At 39.4% G+C, this 23,625-nt stretch overlaps 1 protein-coding gene across 2 annotated transcripts in view; it reads right to left on the bottom strand.

The window, feature by feature from the left end:
* The window catches only part of sgk3 (serum/glucocorticoid regulated kinase family member 3), a 118,774-nt gene extending 96,011 nt beyond the window's left edge, over positions 1-22,763 (bottom strand). For both annotated transcript variants that reach the window (XM_039754600.1, XM_039754601.1), the window contains exon 1: positions 22,473-22,763. The gene's annotated coding sequence lies outside the window, so the exon portion shown is untranslated. The remainder of the gene's footprint in view (positions 1-22,472) is intronic.
* Positions 22,764-23,625: the final 862 nt, after the last annotated feature.

Below are 23,625 nucleotides of genomic sequence, written 5' to 3'. Positions count from 1 at the left end.
TCTACAGTTAGCTATTGAAGTTGAATGACCATAACCGCAGTAATTACTCATTACTGCTCCTGTACCATTTAAATATATGTTTCATTACATTTGTCACATTTTCAGTGTTATACTAATGAATATTATTTTTGTTTGAAAAACTCAAAATAAAATTAAACAAATTAAGTGCTTGCTGAATTGTTTCTAGTAGTGACATTTGCTGTTTTAGCAGTAGAGCTAACTGAGCATTTCTGCAATTATGCACTTCTGTTAATGCATTATATGTCTTTTTATTACAGTGCTTCAAAGCATTACGAGCTTTTGCATGTTAACTACGGTACTTCTAGCATTTTGTGTCAGATACCTTGTGTCAAAAAACACACATATGGAGTCACCTGAGCAAAGCAGACAAAATGAAGCACAATGGAAAAAGGTGAGGAGAGTGGCTATATTTAAAATAAACTGCAGCTACAACTATACTTTTAAATGGTTTAGAACCATTTAAGAATGGATTTTTGGATCTGTTAGAAATTAGTATAGGACATACAGTTTAAAATGAAACAAAACTAGAATAGCAGACAGAATATAAAAAAAAAACAGCAACTATAAGCACTTGATGCAGTTTAAATGCTGCCAATGAATTAAGACTAGAGGCATAAAGCTGAAGTGCGGATTATGAGACCCTTTTAGAAATAAGTATAGAAACTATAGAACAAAGATTGGGCAGACAGGAGTAATTTAAAGGCAAGTTCTCATTGCTAAACTCCCCTTATGCACTATGATTGTATCCAAACTGCAAATGTAAGTTCTTTCTGAAATAACAATCTTGAAGCTTACAGCCTATGAAAGGTTAATTCTTCATACTGCCATAACCCAATTTGCTGCTTCCTGCATACAAACATGATTCAGACATAACAACGTCAGTGTGGTTCTGTCCACACCCAATGATTAAAATGACAATGCATTTATAATACCTTACTCTCTTACACCCACAGAAACCTTTTCTAGTCAAGATTGCATATGTTGTTGTCTTTAAAGAATTGTTAGCCATATAATAATGTGAACTGCATTACATAAAATAGATTAAGACGACTTAATAATGTCTCCTCCTTGAACCGTCACCTTATCGTGGTGGAGGGGTTTGCGTGTCCCAATGATCCTAGGAGCTATGTTGTCCGGGGCTTTATGCCCCTGGTAGGGCCACCCAAGGCAAACTGGTCCTGGGTGAGGGATGAGACAAAGAGCGGTTCAATAAACCTCCAATGAAAATAAAACTTGGACAACGCTTTCCCTTGCCCGACGCTGGTCACCGGGCCCCCTCTGGAGCCAGGCCTGGAGGTGGGGCTCGATGGCGCGCCTGGTGGCCGGGCCTGCACCCATGGGGCTGCCGGGCACAGCCCAAGAGGTAAGTGGGTCCTCCCCCCATGGGCTCACCACCTATGGGAGGGGCCAAGGAGGCTGGGTGCAATGTGAGTTGGGTGGTGGCCGAAGGCGGGGACCTTGGCGGTCAGATCCTCGGCTACAGAAACTGGCTCTTGGGACGTGGAATGTCACCTCTCTGAAGGGAAGGAGCCTGAGCTAGTGCGCGAGGTCGAGAGGTTCCGGCTAGATATAGTCGGACTCACCTCGACGCACAGCTTGGACTCTGGAACCAATCTCCTTGAGAGGGGCTGGACTCTCTACCACTCTGGAGTTGCCCCGGTGAGGGCCGAGCAGGTGTGGGCATACTTATTGCCCCCCGACTCGGAGCCTGTGCATTGGGGTTTACCCCGGTGGACGAGAGGGTGGCTCCCTCCGCCTTTGGGTGGGGAAGGGTCCTGACTGTTGTTTGTGCGTATCGCCAACAGCAGTTTGGAGTATCCACCCTTTTGGAGTCTCTGGAGGGGTTGCTAGAGGGCATACCTTCTGGGATTCCCTCGCTTTGCTGGGAGACTTCAATGCTCACGTGGGCAATGACAGTGAGACCTGGAAGGGCGTGATTGGGAGGAATGGCCCCGATCTGAACCCGAGCGGTGTTTTGTTATTGGACTTCTGTGCTCGCCACGGATTGTCCATAACGAACACCATGTTCAAGCATAAGGGTGTTCATATGTGCACTTGGCACCAGGACACCCTAGGCCTCAGGTCGATGATCGACTTTGTGGTCGTGTCGCCGGACTTGCGCCATATGTCTTGGACACTCGGGTGAAGAGAGGGGCGGAGCTGTCAACTGATCACCACCTGGTGGTGAGTTGGCTTCGATGGTGGGGGAAGATGCCGGTCAGACCTGGTAGGCCCAAACGTGTTGTGAGGGTCTGCTGGGAACGGCTGGCAGAGTCCCCTGTCAGAAGTAGCTTCAACTCCCACCTCCGCAGAACTTCAACCACGCCCCGAGGGAGGTGGGGACATTGAGTCCGAATGGGCCATGTTCCGTGCCTCTATTGTTGAGGCGGCTGACCGGAGCTGTGGCCGCAAGGTGGTCGGTGCCTGTCGTGGCGGCAATCCCCAACCCCCTGGTGGACACCGCGTGAGGGATGCCGTCAAGCTGAAGAAGGAGTCCTATAGGACTTTTTGTCCTGTGGGTCTCTGGAGGCAGCTGATAGGTACCGCAGGCCAAGCGAACGCTGCCGGTTGTTGCTGAGGCAAAACTCGGGCATGGGAGGAGTTTGAGAGGCCATGGAGAACGACTTTCGGACGGCTTCGAGGAGATTCTGGTCCACCGTCCGGCGTCTCAGGAGGGGAAGCAGTGCAGTGTCAACACCGTATATAGTGGGGATGGTGCGCTGCTGACCTCACTCGGACGTTGTGGGTCGGTGGGAGGAGTACTTCAAGACCTCCTCAATCCCACTAACATGCCTTCCATGAGGAAGCAGAGCCTGGGGACTCTGAGGTGGGCTCTCCCATCTCTGGGACTGAAGTCACCGAGGTGGTCAAAAAACTCCTTGGTGGCAGGGCCCCGGGGTGGATGAGATACGTCCGGAGTTCCTTAAGGCTCTGGATGTTGTAGGACTGTCTTGGTTGACACGCCTCTGCAACATCGCATGGACATCGGGACAGTGCCTCTGGATTGGCAGACCGGGGTGGTGGTCCCCCTCTTTAAAAAGGGGGACCGGAGGGTGTGTTCCAACTATAGAGGGATCACACTCCTCAGCCTCCCTGGAAAAGTCTATTCGGGGGTTCTGGAGAGGAGGGTCCGCCGGATAGTGAACCTCGGATTCAGGAGGAACAGTGTGGTTTTCGGCCCTGGTCGCGGAACAGTGGACCAGCTCTTCACCCTTAGCAGAGTCCTGGAGGGTGCATGGGAGTTTGCCCGACCGGTCTACATGTGTTTTGTGGACTTGGAAAAGGCATTCGACCGTGTCCCTCGGGAATCCTGTGGGGGTGCTCGGGAGTATGGGGTACCGGACCCCTGATAAGAGCTGTTCGGTCTCTGTACAACCGTGTCAGAGCTTGGTCCGCATTGCCGCAGTAAGTCGAGCCCGCTTCCAGTGAGAGTTGGACTCCGCCAGGGCTGCCCTTTGTCACCGATTCTGTTCATAACTTTTATGGACAGAATTTCTAGGCGCAGCCAGGGTGTTGAAGGGGTCCGTTTGGTGGACTCAGGATTGGGTCACTGCTTTTGCAGATGATGTTGTCCTGTTTGCTTCATCAAGCCGTGATCTTCAGCTCTCTGGATCGGTTCGCAGCTGAGTGTGAAGCGGCTGGGATGAGAATCAGCACCTCCAAATCCGAGAGCATGGTCCTCAGCCGGAAAAGGGTGGAGTGCCCTCTCAGGGTTGGGGGAGAGATCCTGCCCCAAGTGGAGGAGTTCAAGTATCTCGGGGTCTTGTTCACGAGTGAGGGAAGAATGGAGCGAGATCGACAGGCGGATCGGTGGGGCATCCGCAGTGATGCGGGCTCTGCATCGGTCTGTCGTGGTGAAAAAGGAGCTGAGCCGTAAGGCAAAGCTCTCAATTTACCAGTCGATCTACCTTCCTACCCTCACCTATGGTCATGAGCTATGGGTAGTGACCGAAAGAACGAGATCGCGAATACAAGCGGCTGAAATGAGTTTCCTCCGCAGGGTGTCTGGGCTTTCCCTTAAAGATAGGGTGAGAAGCTCAGTCATCCGGGAGGGGCTCAGAGTAGAGCCGCTGCTCCTCCGCATCGAGAGGAGTCAGATGAGGTGGCTCGGGCATCTGATCAGGATGCCTCCCGGACGCCTCCCTGGTGAGGTGTTCGGGCACGCCCAACCGGGAGGAGGCCCCGGGGAAGACCCAGGACACGCTGGAGGGACTATGTCTCCCCGCTGGCCCGGGAACGCCTTTGGGATTCTCCCGAAGAGCTGGAAGAAGTGGCCGGGAGAGGGAAGTCTGGGCCTCTCTGCTTAAGCTGCTGCCCCCGCGACCCGACCTCGGATAAGCGGAAGAGAATGGATGGATGGATGGACTTAATAATGAAGTAATCTTTTAAGTAATGAGAGCATTTTCTGGCAGTAGCGTACACTAATTACATCTCAGGGCATCACATATAAGAGAAATAAAAAAAGCTCATGCTTACCTTTTAGTGCAAAATGTTTATTGAAATATGTTTAAGAAAAATAACTACTACAGTATTACCAAATATGCTGTGCCTAATATGATACACAGTGTATTGAGTAATATAGCATATTATTTCAAAGTCATGTTCATTACCCTGCAGTGTTATATTTAATTTAATGGCATTTAATTTTCTGTTCAATTACACAAATTTAACATATTCTGAAATGTCCTTTGAAACATACTGAGTTCTACTCAACACCAGACTGCTATTGTGTTTTCAAAGGTGCATGATAATACACTTACCATGCTACTTTCACCACTAAAAGGTGACACGGTATTGAAAATATATACATTTTACTGAAAGAAATGATAATCAATTTATTAATTTACTGTCTATCTGATGTGATAATTAAGTGATTTGTAAAAAAAAACTAGTGTTGAACTAAATATACCACTATTTAAGTCTGGCAGCCCATTTTGGGATATGGGTTGTAGTGCTGCTTTGCTTCCGCTATAAAAAAAAAAAAAAGGGTACAATGCCACAATTTTATTTAATAGCATTGACAAGGCTCACTTCATCATAGTGTCTTGCACATGCTGGATGTAAGTTTACAGTATGTAGTTATTTACCCATGTTTTGAGTTCTGCAAAGTCTTGCATTACCTGCAGTAAAATTAAAGACAATCAGGTTGAAGTTGATTTTACGCAAGATACTTTACTACTGTTATTTAAAAACTAACGAAGAAAAAACATCTCATTTTACAGGCAAGGTAGGTAGGGTTAGATCTCACTGAGCATTTTATAAAGAATGATATGATCATCATGGAACTACTTGATTTTATTTTTCAGCATGTGCATATACAAAATGTATTCATTGATATTATCTATGTGATGTATGACAAACGTACACTGCTTAAAATAGTGCTAACAAAATTATATCAGTGTGATATAGCATTTTTAAATCCACATGAATTAGTAAATACCAAGATTATCCAGGATACTTTAATTTATACATATTGTGACAAATCTTTAAAACTACTTTTGCAACAGTACACTTAAAATGAGGTTTGTCAGTAAGTCAGGATTAAAACATGGACTGATGCAAACATACGTCTCACAACTGCTGGTTAATAATGTTTACTACAAAGTGATGATTAAAGTAAAAAATAAATAAAATTAAAAATATCACACACTATTGATCCTGTAACTTTACAAAAATCTTCCTCCTGTTTTACATTTGTCACCATTTTAAGACTGCCTTTGTAAAATTAAACTTTTTGAATAAATAGCAATTCGTACTTTTACTGTTCTGTCGTGTTGTTTAACAATGAACTTAAATGACTCAAGATATTTGCTATCAAGAATGCCTATGGACTGACTCATCCAGGAGTAGCCACAGAACATGACAAGTCTTGACTGCAACAATGTATGCAGAATACAGACTGCATTCCAGTCCTTCCTGTGCCTTTCTTATATGTGTTATATGTTCTTTCACTGCTTTTGTTACATTTTAGTTGTTCTAATGCTAGCTGGGATAGGTTCCAGCAGACACCTATGATCCTGTACAGGACTAAGCAGGTTAGAAAATGACTGACTGACTGACTGACTAATAGGCACCTCAATTAATATGAAAACTCAATGACAAATTTAGTGCTTACCAATTAATTCTTATCAGCAGTGCCATTAACTTTGTATCTCTGCAGTTTTGTGCTAACATTTTTGCATTAGATACTACTGTATATTGAGTCACCGAGTATACGTAATTCAAAACTGTATTATGAACTGCGCCACGGCTTTGAAACGCTGGTTTAAGATTCATTTTAAAAATACAGAGATGTCATTTATCACTTTTGTAGACTAACAACAGGTACCCTCGCAGTCATATTGGCTGAAATTTGTCTCACCTATTGACAGCAACAAATAAATATTAAAAGGCATAAATACCAGTCTTAATGGGCAAATGCAGCTTGCTTACTTACCCAGATGAATAATAATAATAATAATAACAAAAAAAAACTAACTAAACTTAACTAAAACAGTTGGACATAAACATGTTTTAAACTTTTATTGAAATATTCAACAGATATAAAAATGTTGTGCAGATTCTGTACATATGCAGTACAGCAGTTATAAAACCCAGTCGAGTTTTCAGTCCTTTGAAACAGCCTGGTTCTCTGGCAGTAACACTGCCCACCTAAAGTATGGCATCTAAATTGAATGCCTCATTCATTGCTGACCATTAAATGGTTTTCAAAATAATATGTAGATATACTTTATTGCATACAATTTTTAAAGGGAATGCTTGATTAACCTTTAACCTAAATTTAAACAGTATTATAAATGGCAATCAGTTCTGATCATGAATGAATATACTGTAAATCAAGCTTCAACTCTCAACTTTAAAGGACAACACAAACACACACACAAATAAAATTAGCACCTCACCCTACATATCCTTCTGTGGGATGTGAAAACATTTTATTCATGTTTGTGGCTTACAGACATATTGGGTACATTATAAACAAGAATATCAAACTCTAATACAGCAAGTGTTTAGGTTGATGGTTATTTTTTTAATTGCTAAAAAAAATATTAAAAATATTTTATTTATCCAATCTTAATGCAATATATTCAGCCCCTTTTCTTAATTGACTGAGTCTAATGTACAGTTTCAGGGAATAGAAGCCTAGCCTGACAGCATCCTGAACAGAGAAGAAACAGTAATAATTTCTTTACTAATGAGCACTAACAGAAGACATAACTTGCTCAGCACCACACAGGACACATCAGACTTTGTGATTAGCAGGCTAAAACCTTAGCCACAACATCACGTCAATGTTGGAACCAGTCAATGAAACGTGAATTGAGCCGAGATTCTAGGTACAACATGAAAAACAATACTGTTTATTTAAAAAATAGATGTAATTGTGAGGTTTCTGAACTCGAGACCCCCCACCCCAACTCGGACAACACGTAGAAGTGCAACTGCCGCTTCTGTGGAAGGCTGCTTGCTTGTTCGTCATCAAGGCAACTGCAGGTTTGCAGTGAAACAACTACGAGCCGATCATGCTATAAGCGCCTGTCACTGACGGGTGATGCAAGGAACATTATAGATGCAGGGAACAGTATAACTTGGCCACTGACCTGGCCCCAACCCTGCCCATTTGCTGTGTCTGTGTATAGCAGAGTGGTAGAACCCAGTACAATAAATAACCATGCTGTTCATGTTTTAAGTTGAATAAAGCTGGTTTTCCTAAAGTACTGAGACTCAGCCTTTTTGTTGGGGTGCAACATGACTCACAAGTCACATAATATTGGCAGAGCATGGCTGTCAACTACATCTAAACATGTAAAAAAATGTTTCCTGTTACTGGGAACTATTCAGGAGGCAACATACAAAACACACAGGTCCCATGTACATACAGCTAATATCTACGTTTTTATTAGTACACTTATGCTTTTTACTGGGTTGTATATATATATATTTCTTTAAAATGTAATTTATTTTGAGGTATTTGAATTTAAGGGCAATTCATTAAAACAGTAACAGTGTTAAATCTCTGCATGTCACTATACCAACAAAAGTTTATACTTAATAGCTATTTGCACCAGTCAGCTGTATTCTGACATTTTGCATTTATACCTGCCTTTAACTCACACACTGACCATCAGCCTTCAAATTCTATATGTACTGCTTTTTAAAACTTTTCTGCTGTTTGCTTGCAACCATGGCTAGTAAAGTAGTCAGATACAGCAAGCAGAGAGGTCAAACCAGACCTAGAGCTTAAATCATAGTCATCTCCTACTTGTGAAAGCTGTGTGTTTTCTTCTTATTTACAAGCTGAGCAAAGATATATTAAAAAATGTATTGTACCATGGATCCAAAAATGTTTTTGTGATATGTGTGCATTACTGCACTCCTTACAGACACTATTAAAGTGTTCCGTCAGTTTACTTACTAGTATGTTTAATACTGAATTTTTGATATACACTGTATACAAATGTAAATAGTTTTATCAAAATCAGCATGTGTTTCATTTACATTAACATTCTAGCTCACTGTGGTGGACCCTTGATGATATTCATTCAGCGGATGTTTATTATTTGGTTTATTTCATTTCCAGAGGTGTTGATTTTTTCTTTGACAAATAGGACTTGTAATTTTACTTATTTTTGATAATTTCAGTCAAAGCAAGAAATGTGTAATTTCTTGCTTTGAAGAAGGCATTTTTTTATTTTCACATCCGTGAGTTGTGTATAGCTATATATTGTATTATGCTAGGAATTACTATAGATTTATTAGCTAATTGTGATGAATGTATACAAAAAAATAAAGGAAACTGACACTCTGAACTATATTATAAGCAGCAAGAAAATCCTACACCAAACTAGTTTTTATACTTCAGATGTAGATTTTTCTTTACACTATTACAATGGGTAACAGTGCATTTGGGCACTCATTTTATTTTACTTGACACATACAGTCATATGAAAAAGTTTGAGAACCCCTCTTAATTCTTTGGATTTTTGCTTATCATTGGCTGAGCTTTCAAAGTAGCAACTTCCTTTTAATATGACATGCCTTATGGAAACAGTAGTATTTCAGCAGTGACATTAAGTTTATTGGATTAACAGAAAATATGCAATATGCATCATAACAAAATTAGACAGGTGCATAAATGTGGCCACCCCAACAGAGATATTACATCAATACTTAGTTGAGCCTCCTTTTGCTCCTTTGAGCCTCTAGACACCTCCTATAGCCTTTGATGAGTGTCTGGATACTGGATGGAGGTGTTTTTGACCATTCTTCCATACAAAATCTCTCCAGTTCAGTTAAATTTGATGGCTGCCGAGTATGGACAACCTGCTTCAAATCATCCCATAGATTTTCGATCATATTCAAGTCAGGGAACTGTGACGGCCATTCCAGAACATTGTACTTCTCCCTCTGCACGAATGCCTTTTAGATTTCGAACTGTGTTTTAGGTCATTGCATTGTTTGAATTTCCAACCCCTGCATAACTTCAACTTTGTGACTGATGCTTGAACATTATCCTGAAGAATTTGTTAATACTGGGTTGAATTCATCCGACCCTCGACATTAACAAGGGCCCACTCCCTGAACTAGCCACATAGCATGATGGAACCTCCACCAAATTTGGCAGTAGGTAGCAGGTGTTTTTCTTGGAATGAAGTGTTCTTCTTCCACCATGCAAAGCGCTTTTTTTATGACCAAATAACTCAAATTTTTGTCTCATCAGTCCAAAGCAATTTGTTCCAAAATGAATCTGGCTTGTCTAAATGAGCATTTGCATACAACAAGCGACTCTGTTTGTGGCGTGAGTGCAGAAAGGACTTCTTTCTCATCACCCTGCCACACAGATGTTCTTTGTGCAAATTGCGCTGAATTGTAGCACGATGTACAGATACACCATCTGCGGCAAGATGTTCTTGCAGGTCTTTGGAAGTGATCCGTTGGGTTGTCTGAAACCATTCTCATTATCCTGCGCATATGCTGCTCCTGTATTTTCCTTGGCCTGCCAGACCTGCTGGGTTTAACGGCAACTTTGCCTATGGCCTTCCATTTCCTGATTACATTCCTTACAGTTGAAACTGACAGTTTAAACCTCTGAGATAGCTTTTTGTAGCCTTCCCCTAAACTATGACACGGAGCAATCTTTGTTTTCAGATCTTTTGAAAGTTGCTTTGAGGATCCCATGCTGTTACTCTTCAGAGGAGAATCAAAGGGAAGCACAACTTGCAACTGACCACCTTAAATACCTTGTCTCATGATTGGACACACCTGTCTATGAAGTTCAAGGCTTAATGAGCTAATCCAACCAATTTGGTGTTGAAAGTAATCAGTATTGGGCAGTTACACGCATTCAAATCAGCAAAATTACAACATTTTTGCACAGCCAGTTTTTCACATTTGATTTCATTTCATACAACTAAATACTGCTTCACTAAAAATCTTTGTTCAGAATACACCCCAGTACTCAGATGTTCCTAGGAAATAAAAGACATACCACTGTTATCTTTTTTGTTGAAAGTTGAGTAAATTATTATGCAGGCTGAGAAGGGTTCCCAAACATTTTCATATGACTGTATATGGACTGCAAAACAATCTGCTGCTTGCATTAAAAACAGGAGAATTGAATAGCAAAAACATCAATCCTTTTTATTAAATGTTAAAAGCTGTCCTAATCCTCAATATTGCTGCTTTTCAAAATGCAGCTTACAGGTTATAGCACAATTTACAATTAAACCAGTGCAGATTTCTAAATCTGATTAATTTAAGAGATTAAAAAAAATAAAGCTACCAATATCAGTACCACTACATTAATCTGGTATCTGGTTCTACATTGAGCTTGAATTTGTCATCTTTCTAATGGTAATATTAAATCACTTATCTCTTCCTGTGCAAATTTAGCTTAGAAAACCCTCATTTGAAATTATGCTTTTCATAAGCTACAGGCCATGTACTAGTTCCTCAGATCTCTCTAATGCTCACCTAAAAAATAAAATGCAAAGGGAGCTTAATTTTACCTATAGATAGTGTGACGTGTACAACAAATTTAATATAAAATACAGTTGATATAGTTTGCATGCAATATAACCAAGGGTGGATTTATCCTTTGCTCAAACAAAAGGCAGATTTTTTTTGAAAATGGTAAGTTGTTGTACACTCTGCTCACAAACATGAAGCACAGAACAAGAAAGTCCACATCATCTGTGGTAAGTTAAGAGCCAAATCCAAGTCCCTAGATCTTTGAGGAATGTCACCCAGTTTTAGAAAATTACCGATTGTAACAATTAAAATTAAATATTTTTACATCTGTACTACACACATGCTAAATCTGTTTCCACCTGTGTCAGAACATAAACCACACATGGAAGGCTTCCTACATCAATCAGACAGATAGAACTTTTTATTTGTCCCTGGATTTAAATTTTGCTTTTCAGAAAAGCTCTAGAAGTAAATAATTGCATAAATATATCAATAAATAAACACACACACACACACACACACACACACACACACATATTTTGGTCTGAACATGCACCAGAATGACTATAAAGCAAGAAAATTAAAAAGAAGGAAAAGTTCCGACTTGGCTGTAAACAGTCACACAGAAGCATTATGCAGATGTATTGCTGTTGGTATAAAAGAGCCCCAGTAGTGTTTTGTTGATCATTCTGCCGAGTAATATCAGCAGTTTCTGTGAAATAATGTATTCATATTTGGGGAAAAAAATCCAATACTTGTATAAAGTAAAGCAATTATTTTAATGAAATACTGCAATTAAGAAGAGCAAGAATAATCTTCTGTAGGTTATACTTTACATAGTCTGTAGTACTAGGGTGTTGTACTGTGTTAGCCATAGTCAAAACATAACTGAAGCATTCATATACAGCAAGTATTCACATGTATTTGCTGAATTAGTTATTCATTATGCAATTAGTCATATTAGTCACTTGAAGTAATAAAAGCAGGTAAGTCACTAAATGATAGAACTCTTGTTACGGTATCCCTATTTGCTAGTGCAGGTTTTATGGTATGTCCAGAACAGAGGGGCTTGAAGTAAAACTTTCATTTAGGCTTATATTGTCTTGACCTTGAAACCTTGTATTACACTACTTTATCCATAACAAATAAATTAATGTTACAAAAAATTAACTACTTCTACATTTTGGTGATTTAAATGTATAAAACATTTTTATTTCAATATTTATTTACATAACAATATCCTTATGTGTTTCATCTTATATATTCAACTAATAATAGATGTCATGCCTTTAGTCTGTCAATATCAAGAAAAATTTCATGCTCATGGTGGTCTTTGTATTTTATTAATAATTTATGAATTAAACCACTGTCTAATTGGAAATACATGTATGTATGTGTATGACACTGGCTTGGAAATACAAGGGGGGACCCAAAAGAAAAGAAACAAGACTGTGTGCCTGGACAGTGAATGGAGGGGGTTGGATCAAGGTCAGTGCTTGTTCTCTCATCCCTCGCCAGTCAGTAGCCAGGTGGACACCTCTGTGAAACGATCTCACGTGTCACGCTGTCATTGTTTTTAGAAGCTGTTCTCATGACCCTATTGAAATTGTGATTTCAATTTCACAGAATAAAGAACTTGTTTGAAACTTTGTTTTCTACTTGGCAAAACACCAACGTAATCGTTCCAAATGCTGCAGATGGCTTTCAAGGAAGAAGCTCTGAGTTGGGCAAGTGTTTTGGAATGGTTTTTGCACTTCAAAAATGGAAATTTAAGCAGAGAATCAACCTGTTCTGGTCAACCTTTAAGCAGCTGGAACGACAAAAATATTGCAAAAATCCGCGAAAAAATAAATGAAGACTGTTGTTACACAATTGATGAGTTGCCAGAAGCTACAGGAGTAACATGGAGCTCAGTTCAGTGCATTTTGAATGAAGACCTGGACATGAGGCGTTTTTTGGCCAAATTTGTCCCCTGTCTGCTAACAGATGACCAGCGGAAAACTTGACTCAATGTGTGCAAAGACTTGAAAATGCAGCTTGAAAGTGACCCAGATGTCTTGTCCAGGGTCATAACAGGTGACGAGAGTTGGTGTTATGGGTATGACCCTGAAACGAACCAAGCATCGAGCCAGTGGAAGAATCCTGATTCACCAAGGCCCAAAAAAGCCAGACAGGTGAGACTGAATGTGAAAACGATGATGATCTGTTTCTTTGACATTAGAGGCATTGTGCACAAGGAATTCGTTCCAAGGGGTCAGATGGTCAACCAAGAGTACTATCTGGGGGTCTTAAGACGGCTGAGAGAGAGTGCAGAGGACAAGGCCGGAATTGTGGCAGTCCGGTGAATGGCCCCTTCACGTTGACAATGCCCTGGCACACACAGCATTGCGAATTCACCAGTTTTTGACCAGTCAGGGCATGACTCACTGGACTTGGCCCCGTGACTTTTTCTTTTCCCCCAGAATGAAAAGGGTCTTGAAAGGGCGCGGATTTAACAGTGTGGAGGATTCCAAAAATGTTTTGATCAGTGGAAAAGGAGATTGGACAAGTGTGTGTCTTCCAGTGGGGAGTACTTTGAAGGAGACTAGTCAATTGTTTGAAATATTTTAAATAAAATGATTGCTTTTGAAAGTGTAATTTTTTTTGCCCCCCCATATGCGTTCTTCCTAATTAAATGTTTCAATGTCTGTTGCACTTTAGTTAAATTTTGCAAGAAAAGTTGATGCCATCTTTAATTAGAAGCAATACCCAATTCCCTTAGCATTAATCACAAATACTATCATATAGATTTTTCAATTTGTCATCATTTAGCTCTGCATCAACTTTTTCCCCTTGGTAGACCCGATATGTCAATCTTACATACTTTAGAAGTGGCAGCAAAAGTGACAAAAAATATAACATTTGTTAAAATGTAATATTTACAAACACTTATTAAACTGCCAAGCTAAAAACTGAAGAAGCCGTTTAGACTCATTCAACAATGTCGTCAAGATTATAAAGCTTGCTTTGTTATCTTCGTTAAGCCATTTTTGAGAACTACTAAAGAACTCAAGTAGTAGATATTAATCCTGATCCATCAATGCACTGTAGACAGCATAAAGGTGGACCATAAGATGATTTTGTTTGTGTGATTAGTGCTGCTGCCTCATAGATCCAGCATTTTAGATTGGACCTTTGTACCTGGTATACATTTGTATCTAGTGCGCACATGCTCTGTTCTTTAATCATTCTTAAGTATGCTGGTTTTAAACATACATCTCTCAGATGTGTGTGTTACGATTATCAGACAATTCTAAATTGTCCCTTTGTGTATGCTGTATGCATGAGTGTGCTACGTGATGGACTGACACTTACTCCTATGGATGGTTGAATTGGAATAAGCATGTTTAAGAATGTCAATTGAAATGTGAATAGTGGAGAAGCTATCTGAAATGTATTGAAGTGTTACTGGCAGTGGAAAAGCACACATGTTACTCAAACAGAAGCTCTAAAGCAAAGGTCTACATGGAACAAATTTGATATTGTAATGATGTAACTATATGGAAAACGCTTTCACCAGTAGCAGATGCAGTGTGCAAATCTATATGAAGAACCATTATTTTACATTTAAATTTCTATTTTAAGTTCACATTTCATTGCAGCAAGGAAAGTATTGGGAAAGTATAGGAATGCTTAAATAAATGATGCTAAAAAAATCATCTATCATCTGATTGGCTTGCTTGCTGTTGCTCAAAGACATCATTCAACATTTAGGCTACTTTTCCATCACATTTCTCTATTTCTCCGTTAGGCTGGAAGCCAAAGGCAGCCATTCTCATAGGACTGACTGTCCAGTTGTGCTCAGGTTGTCTCTCTCCACAATTAATGCAGAATGTGGAGATAAATACAGAAATCTTTATTGACTAAGTACTGGAGTGTAAAATTAACAGCCAGAGTTACTTGTGCATTGTGATGATAACACTCAACCAGTTTTCCTGCGAGTTCCTAGGTCTACATAATAGCTGTTAACTTTTAACAAAGGCTGCAAGATATCTGTCTGGGTATAACATTTTGTGGCATTTCTGTCAAGTTTTCATTTACATAGTGACATCCAATTATTCATTATCCAACCCGCTATATCCTAACTACAGGGTCACAGGGGTCTGCTGGAGCCAATCCCAGCCAACACTGGGCACAAGGCAGGAAACAAACCCCGGGTGGGGTACCAGCCCATCGCAGAAAATACACCCACACACAATAGGGACAATTTAGAATCACCAATGCACCTAACCTGCATGTCTGTGGACTGTGGGAAGAAATCGGAGTACCTGGAGGAAACCCACGCAAACACGGGTAGAACATACAAACTCCACGCAGGGTGGACCTGGGAACCCACTGCACCACCGTGCCGCCCTACATAGTGACACTTTATTATAATTGTCGGTTGTTAGCTAAGTCCAAACGTCACTTGTGAGCGCAAGCTTGCTGGCAGTTGCTAGCTAGATTTTGTAGTACTTTGAATCAAGGTAGCTGATAAGCCATCAAAAGCATTTCCCATCAACAACAGTGATTGGCAATATGACTATTGCATCATTAGTAACAACCAGTGTGCGAATTACTCTTTGGTAATTCTGCACTCTGACCTCAGGAGCAGCATGCTTGTTTTGTATGAGGTAATGTATATTAGAAGTGCTGCCTCTGTCTTTCAACAGAGTATTGCAAAGTTTACAGAAAACATTGTCATCCTTTCACTACAAATGGTTCTAAACCATATAAAAGTATAAGCACATTTTATTTTCACTAAAGACATCAATTCAGCTCCCAGATGTAAATGAATCTGCTGTGTAGCTTAAATAGTGCCGTCATGTACCTGTTTAAATGAACATGTCTCATGGTAAACATATCAAGTGCTCCAATGAAGGAATGCAATTAAAATTCTCAATATAAATTAGGTTAATCCTATAACTGATAAGATTAGTCGGTTTAAAGGCCTAACGCAAGTCAATCAAACAATATTTAACTCTTAATATCCCTTGTCTGAAATGACAAAATGATCTAAAAGTAGCCTATAAAAATCCACTTTAAAACTTCCCCTTATCTCCCTTCCTTACACAAACACTTGGGGCTGTTGCTATTGCATAAAACTAATGTCTTAGTAAGACTTCCAAACCAAGTACTGAATCTATCCTTGAATGAAGTTTGATCAAGCTTTTTCTGAACTACAGTACTTTGAACATAGTATGACAAAAATGATTTTGTGATATTTGGGCAGTTTTATGTAAAGTATATTTGTACGCATTAGGTGTATTTTTGAAAACTTATTTCAGAATTTAACAAGGTTGAAAGCAATTGACACAATAAGGTTTTTTTCCCTTTCTGTTTTATTCCAACAGAACCTAACGCCTTTTTCACCCAGCTAATTAACTAAATCTAGTGGTAGTCAATTAAGTTATTAAAATCACTTATATGTTTTTGTTTGCTTAATCTTTTTAAGGTATGAAATATCCAGTACAGTAGGATAACACACACCCAGCACCCTAGGCTTGAACCTTATTCCTGGTCACTATTGTGTGGAGCATGCATATTCCCCCTGTGTCTACATAGATTTTCCAACCATATTTCTGGAATGTACTTGGTAGGCTGACTGGTAATTATGAATTATCTTTATCCAAGTATAAATGTGTGTACAGGTGGGACAAATGATGGACAGGCACTCTGTACTGGACGGTTTCCTGCCTTTCTGGGATACCACAGTACCCCTAAATTGCTTTAAGCAGATCTGAAAATGTTATGTCCAGCATAGTAGATTGCATGAAATAAACAGACATTTTAAAAAATTGGTCCTAAATTAATGATAGGGGAAGTGCTCCTGATAATACTGCTTTCAGATGTACACAATTAACTGGAACCATGTCTGATATATTGGCATATTAATTAGAACTTCAGGCATCATTTAAATGAAATACAACACTTTTGGGCATTCTTAAATATACTGCATCAAACTTAACTTTACGTATAAAATTGTAACACATACCTGGCAATTTCTTGCAAGCTATAATCAAACATTTTTACCTTTAAACCAAATTTTGTTCAAAGTTTTTTTTCTTACTTATTGTTGCATAATCCAATGATATAATTTGGTAACTAACATCTATGCAAATAAAACCATAATATCCTCTGTCAATCTTTCAAATTGTTTGGCTTCATTTGATGTTATTTATCTATTTTGCACACCTAGAAATTCACTTCAATCCTTAGATCACATCTTGCCTGTTTGTCTCTTTGACAATCACGCAAAAACGGCTGAAGTAAATTTTCACAAAATTTATTATTTTTTTTTTAATGAAGGTTACCATTGGTGTAACTTAAAATATGGACTATATCAGTGGCGGTTTGCAATGTGGGGCTCTGAGGTATCACCAGCCCCAAAATATTTAGCGCGACTTTATGGAGATGGCAATTTCAGGTGGAATCAAAGAAAACTGGTTATTTCTTTAATGAAGTAATACCTCTTCATAAATCGTTCACTTGTAGAAAAAGAGAAGATAAAGGAGCTTGGACTGGACCGACCTGACTTAAGAATTCAGCAGCAGGCAAAAGATTGAGGACAAGCTTACCCATGGCCTTTTGTGGATGTGGTGTAAGTAATGCCTTTTTTTGCTTTCCCTGTTTGCTGTTGCAAACAATGGGGGTATGAGAACTAAAACATCTTTCTGAAAAATGCAAGCAGAATGAAAGTAGCCTCAGTCATCTAGAGCAGTGTTTTTCAACCAGTGCTGCGCCATGAGAGCTACCCAGATGTACCATGGAAATTACAGTGTAGTGCACTTGGGTCTGAAACTTAGATGGATAATCTCTGCATGTGCTGGAGACCTGTCTGTGGAGGTCTACCTAGAGAACCTGTTATAAAAAGCAGGACTATGATTGCAGACACAGCACTAAGAGCAGTTCAGACAGGTCTCCAGACTTCTAGAGTTCATCTGCCCTTGGCGTGTGGTCTCCAGTGAGCCTCACAGTGCTAGTGGATCGTGGGCTTATGAGTTGCAGGCAAAAGGGAGAAGCAGCTTGGAGATGCCACCAAAGTGCTCACTAAGTGCCGTGTCTGTGAACGCTCATCTTGAAACTGCTTTTTCACTAACTTTTCCGGTAGTCCCGCTCCTTTGGGCAGTTCAGCATGTGTATGAGATGCAATGTTTCTGAGGTAGTAAGACAGCGGTGTGCCTTGGGATGGTTTTGGTTATAAAAAGTGTGCCATTACTGAAAAGGGTTGGGAAACACTGATCTAGATAATAGTATGAGGCCTATTTTTTTGGCAGGCTTCATGAAATGACTCAATTTAAGCAGAAAGCACTGGGGAAATTTTAAGACTTGAAGGAAACGTAAATTTATGTTCAAGGAAATATAGGTATCCTTATCATAAAGGCAGAATAATATTTAGGTTGGACTTGTCCTGCGAGTGTAGTGCTAGAAAGGTTGAGGGGTTTGGGGGGGGGGGTGGGGGATTGTCACATTTTAGGATATTGGGGTCTGTGGATTATACAATGTGAATTTGTGCCCTGGCGAGGTAGGCCTGGCAAACTTGCCTAGGACTGTGCAGACTGACAGTAAGTGTAGCATAAAATTAGGACAGAAATGACTCTATGGGTGTGGTAAATGGTAAACTGGGATACAAGACTTCAGAAAAAAAATCAGACGATTAGTGATTGTGTGATGTGGATTTATGGAATACAGTGGAAATGTCCAAAAACTGGGCAGTCTATTAGCAGAGGCAGACTATGATTTGAATTTGACTAATGCTATGGATGAGTTATAGGACAGAAGGAAGTACACGTTATTGGAAGATTACGGAAGTGGGGGAGTAGACATTATAGTGTGGGTTTTGGCAAAATAGGGAACTGGGCAAGTTGGCAGAGAATTGGGCAATTTAGAGACAAGTGTATTAAAATTTGGGTGGCAGGAGCACCTATTCCTTTCCACGTTTATAGGGCAAGTTATAGGAAGAATAATGTGGATGCCATAGACTGAGGTTTTGGAGCAGAAGTGTTATGGGAAAGCTGGCATCACATTGGGCAGCATGATGGAAAGGGTATAATACATTTTAGTCTTGGATTTGTCCTATGTGTCTTTTACTGGACGGACCAAGATGTGCGCTGGCACTATGATGAGGAAAACGAGAGCATGTGGAATGACTGGATAGATAAATATAAAAGGCACTATATAATAAATATGTACTGCTTCAGTTTGTCCCCCAAAACATTGTGCCAGTGCCTAAATTTTTTTCCACCACTGGGCTATAGGGCTTTAAAAAGTTTCATCAAGGTTGTGGGGGTTGTAAGGGATAGGGTGCAAAATTATACCAAAGCAAATCAACCAATGGTAATGAATTTACCAATGAATTTATTTCAGGTTTAGGTTTGACCCTGCTTACAGTTAAGGCCACATTTCACATGACAGGGATTTTAATGGAAACAATTTAATGGAAGGGTTTGGGGGAATAAGTGTGATGGGGGTTTTTATATATATATATATATATATATATATATATATATATATATATATATCATCTACGTGGATGTTTATGAAATTTTTCATGGACGTTAGTTTATGGAATTTTGAAATTTTCACCATAAATCGGTGTTCAATAGTGGGAACAACACAAAAAGGGTAGGGCTTTTCAGCTCACGCCATATCTCACTGATTCAGTTATTCAACAAGCCATTCAGTTTGTTAATGTGGGATCTATTCATGAAACCGTAGTAATCGAAATAGAAAGGAGTAGTACTCATGGTTCCAACCGAGCCAAAAGTTACCGCAACTACATAATACAACCATACACATAACAAATGTATTCTTCACTCATGAAATAATTGTGTCAAAGACTGTATCCATCAGTAAAATATTGGTAGCTATGGCATAAATAATGTTGAAATGTGTTGCATAAAGCAAGGGCATAATAATACAACCTAAAAATTTTGGGAAAAACAAATATTGGGTATATTTATAAATTACATTACAGCTTGCTTAGATATAACTTTAAAATTAATCAAAAACATATTTTACATTTAAATATGAACATCCCTGAAAATACCTAAAATGCCAACAATAATCTCAGTGTTATTGTAACATACTTATAGAGCTAAAATTTGTTAAGTTTACATAATTACTCCACATCTTTTGTGTTTCAGACATACATTCAGATTTAATAGTGGTCTAAAAATAGGCTTTTCCATTTCTAATGATGCATTAGAAGTGAAATTGTGTAATCTTGTGCATAAAGTATGGAGAATGTTCAAAAACTCCAAGTAACTGTTCTTACATTAATGACAAAACAGGTATTTCTAAAAATGTATTTATGTAAAATTACAATATTACAACCACTGAATTATTTTTCTAAGTCAGTGTGCTCAGAGGAGCAAAGAGTTAGTGAAAAAATAGCATAATGTCTACAAAAAGGATTTTTACCAAGGCAGGATCGATAAAACATAAAAGCGAAGCAATCCATGTAATAAAGGTCAATAATACCCGACTGTTCAAGTGTTTATGTGTTTAAATTGTAAACATGGCTGAAAAGATCCTGCAATATTTTGTAACTAAACTATGTGGTTGTTTGATTTGCTTAAACATAGGTCTAATGAAAAATGCACAACAATAAAATTAATCAAAAAAACCTCACGCGACCTTGTAGAACAATCATTTTATATAGAATTGTACTTTTGATAGTGTTTTCAGATTTTGGGGGTTGACATTAATGCCTCATAGTTTCAGAATCTTGAGTATGAATTCCGGTTGCCTGGAGTTCAGATTAGATTAGAATCCTTTACTGTCATTATACAATGTGTAATAAAATATAAATATAAAAAATATAAATATAAAAAATAATAATCTGTTAGAATGCAGTATTGCTAAGCAACAAATGTGGTATTACTAAACAAGAAATATAGATTGCATGTTCACCAGATGTTGTTAAATTAGGGGAGTGATTAGGAGGATGTAGGGCATTGGTTCTCTGGTTATTTTAGGAGACAAAGGCTAGGTGAATTGGTGACAAAATTTAGCCCAGCTTGAATGAGAACAGGAGTAAGAACATGCAGTCTATCCAGGACTAGTCCCTAACCTGCACCTTGAAATGGAAGAGAGCTTAGAAAAACATTGAATGCATAGTGTTTTTAATGCATGTCTACACAAAGCCAATTTTGTCTCATATCAATTTGGGCATGGTTGGCTTTGGATATCTGTATGTTTTCTTCATTACTGTCTAGGTGATTCTTTTCTTTTCTCAGTCCAAAAACATCTTGATTGTTTGACTGACATTTTCTAAATTTGTTTAGTGCGACCAAGTATGTAAGATACTTTATTTATTTAGAAGGCGGTATATTATGAAAAAAACAGAAATAAGTCCCAAGATGACTGGTGGAATTAATAAGGAAGTGGCTTCACTCATAAAACTAGGAGATTACCAAAGTGACCTGGTGATAAAGTGGGCGATTCTGGTAATCTCACAAATGCAACTAATAACTAAAATAGAAAAGCATCAAAATACCCACTGTGACGGAGAGACTAATGTTTACATAATGTAAGCAAGGGGCAATATAAATGGACATGATCTGCCGTAGGGTTTGTGCATTGATTGTTGCGATTCTCTGTTCAGACAACAATGCCTAAGTGAAGCATGAGAAAGTTCTAGTCCAAAGGAGCCATAAACCTTGACGACTGCAAAAATTTATTCTACCCCTGCTCTCTATAGAGCTTTATTATTTCGTAGTTACAATTGGCTCACCCGATTAAAAAAATACTTTGCACCAAAGCACGGAGTACCTGCTTCATGCAGCGAATAGGGGCAACAACTTATACTGTTAAAGAAAGGGAGAAAAAAGGGAAGTATCGACGTTCCCCGCTTTAAGTATACTGGAAGTTGGAACTTCATGTTATGTGCTGGTTTATTTTTAAAAGGAAACATGCAGTTTTGGAAGGGAAGTCAGAAAACAAATGCAAGGTAACGTAGTTAACTGAAATAATAACAGAGTAAAATGATTCTTTCTCATCTCTTCTCAATAAAGCAGCAACCGCTTCTCAAAGAAGAACAAGAGTGAAGAAACAGACAATAGACTGATAAATACAAGTGAAATAATCAGGCGTTTCCCAAAAGTACGAATGGCAAGCTCAGAGTAACGCGTTATTCGAACATTTGCTTAAAATGTATTAATTACGGACTCCCAGTCCCCAGATAGTGCTAAGAAACCTCAACAGGTAGTTTAGATTCGGGGGGTTAAAAACACAACACACAAATCGACATCTAGACGAGTAATACACACACAACGTAAGCCCAACGAATTACCCCCACGCTTATTTTAGCAATATTTATACCTAATGAGTCTTATTCTGGGGGCTGCGTGCCTCCTATTAAGTCTCGCGCTACGGTAAATGTAAAAAGAAAAGCAGGCATTAGAATTACTTATTGCTAAAAAATAGCACCGGAGATGCCAAAAGTTTCCCACACCTACCTGGCTGTCCGAGTGACAGTCCGTTGGGAGTTGGCAAATGCTTTTCGGTTCTCTTCTCCTCTTTGTGGCCGCTTCCCCAGCCGAAGCAGCTTCCTCGTTAAGCGAACGCCCGGTGTTTGAGCTCCCAGGGAAGGAGCACCTCCATACCGACACAGATAAATAGACTATTCTCTCATTCGTTTGTTTTTGAAAAATAATCCGGCGTGACAAGCTGGCAAATGGCTTTGGCCGGCACCTCAGACCTCAGTCTTAGTGTTAGTAGTCACGGGACTCGAAACGGAGAAACGAGGTACCATTGCAGCCCCTAGTGGTGTGAGTATGCAATTACGATGATAAGGTTGTTTTTTAGTAGGGTAGGAAAGAACGAAAAATAGCTCGCCAAACTCTAAAATACCGTATACATTTAGTCTAATGAAGTTCGCAACAGCCAACATCCGAATGAAACTCAGCCATTCATAATACACTCCTAACGTGCAAGACATAGTGTAATTAACCTTTAAATTATGCCATACACATCTTTCAGGATTACATTTATGCAAAACAGATCACTGATTGAATTATAACAGTTAATAATGACATTAAGCACAGGTCTTGCTAGGGAATATTTTTTGGAGTTGTCTTAAATTCAAGCCATTTTCAAAGAAAATTTACTGTTGGGTGTGCAATTATTATTAATCCTTTAAAGGCACAGTTTAGGATGACTCTGATGGGATAAAAGTATGAGATGATAATTTCACTATGATTTTATACACTATGTTATTTGCATGTTCATATATTTTGCTTAAACTATCCATCCATCCATTATCCAACCCTCTATATCCTAACTACAGGGTCACGGGGGTCTGCTGGAGCCAATCCCAGCCAACACAGGGTGCAAGGCAGGAAACATACCCCAGGCAGGGCACCAGCCCACTGCAGGGCACACACACACCAAGGACAATTTAGAATCACCAGTGCACCTAACCTGCATATCTTTGGACTGTGGGAGAAAACCAGAGTACCCGGAGGAAACCCACACAGACACGGGGAGAACATGCAAACTCCACACAGGAAGGACAACCGTGCTGCCCTGCTTAAACTATTCTCCAAGAAACACTATGGCATTTTGCTTATATAGCTGTATGAAATCAGTAGGGGTGGGGCTCAAAGTGTT

This window comes from Polypterus senegalus, chromosome 5, assembly GCF_016835505.1.
Source record: "Polypterus senegalus isolate Bchr_013 chromosome 5, ASM1683550v1, whole genome shotgun sequence".
Classification (NCBI taxonomy): domain Eukaryota; kingdom Metazoa; phylum Chordata; class Cladistia; order Polypteriformes; family Polypteridae; genus Polypterus; species Polypterus senegalus.
Note: the sequence above shows the minus strand (reverse complement) of the source record. Positions and strands in the feature narration are given on the sequence as shown.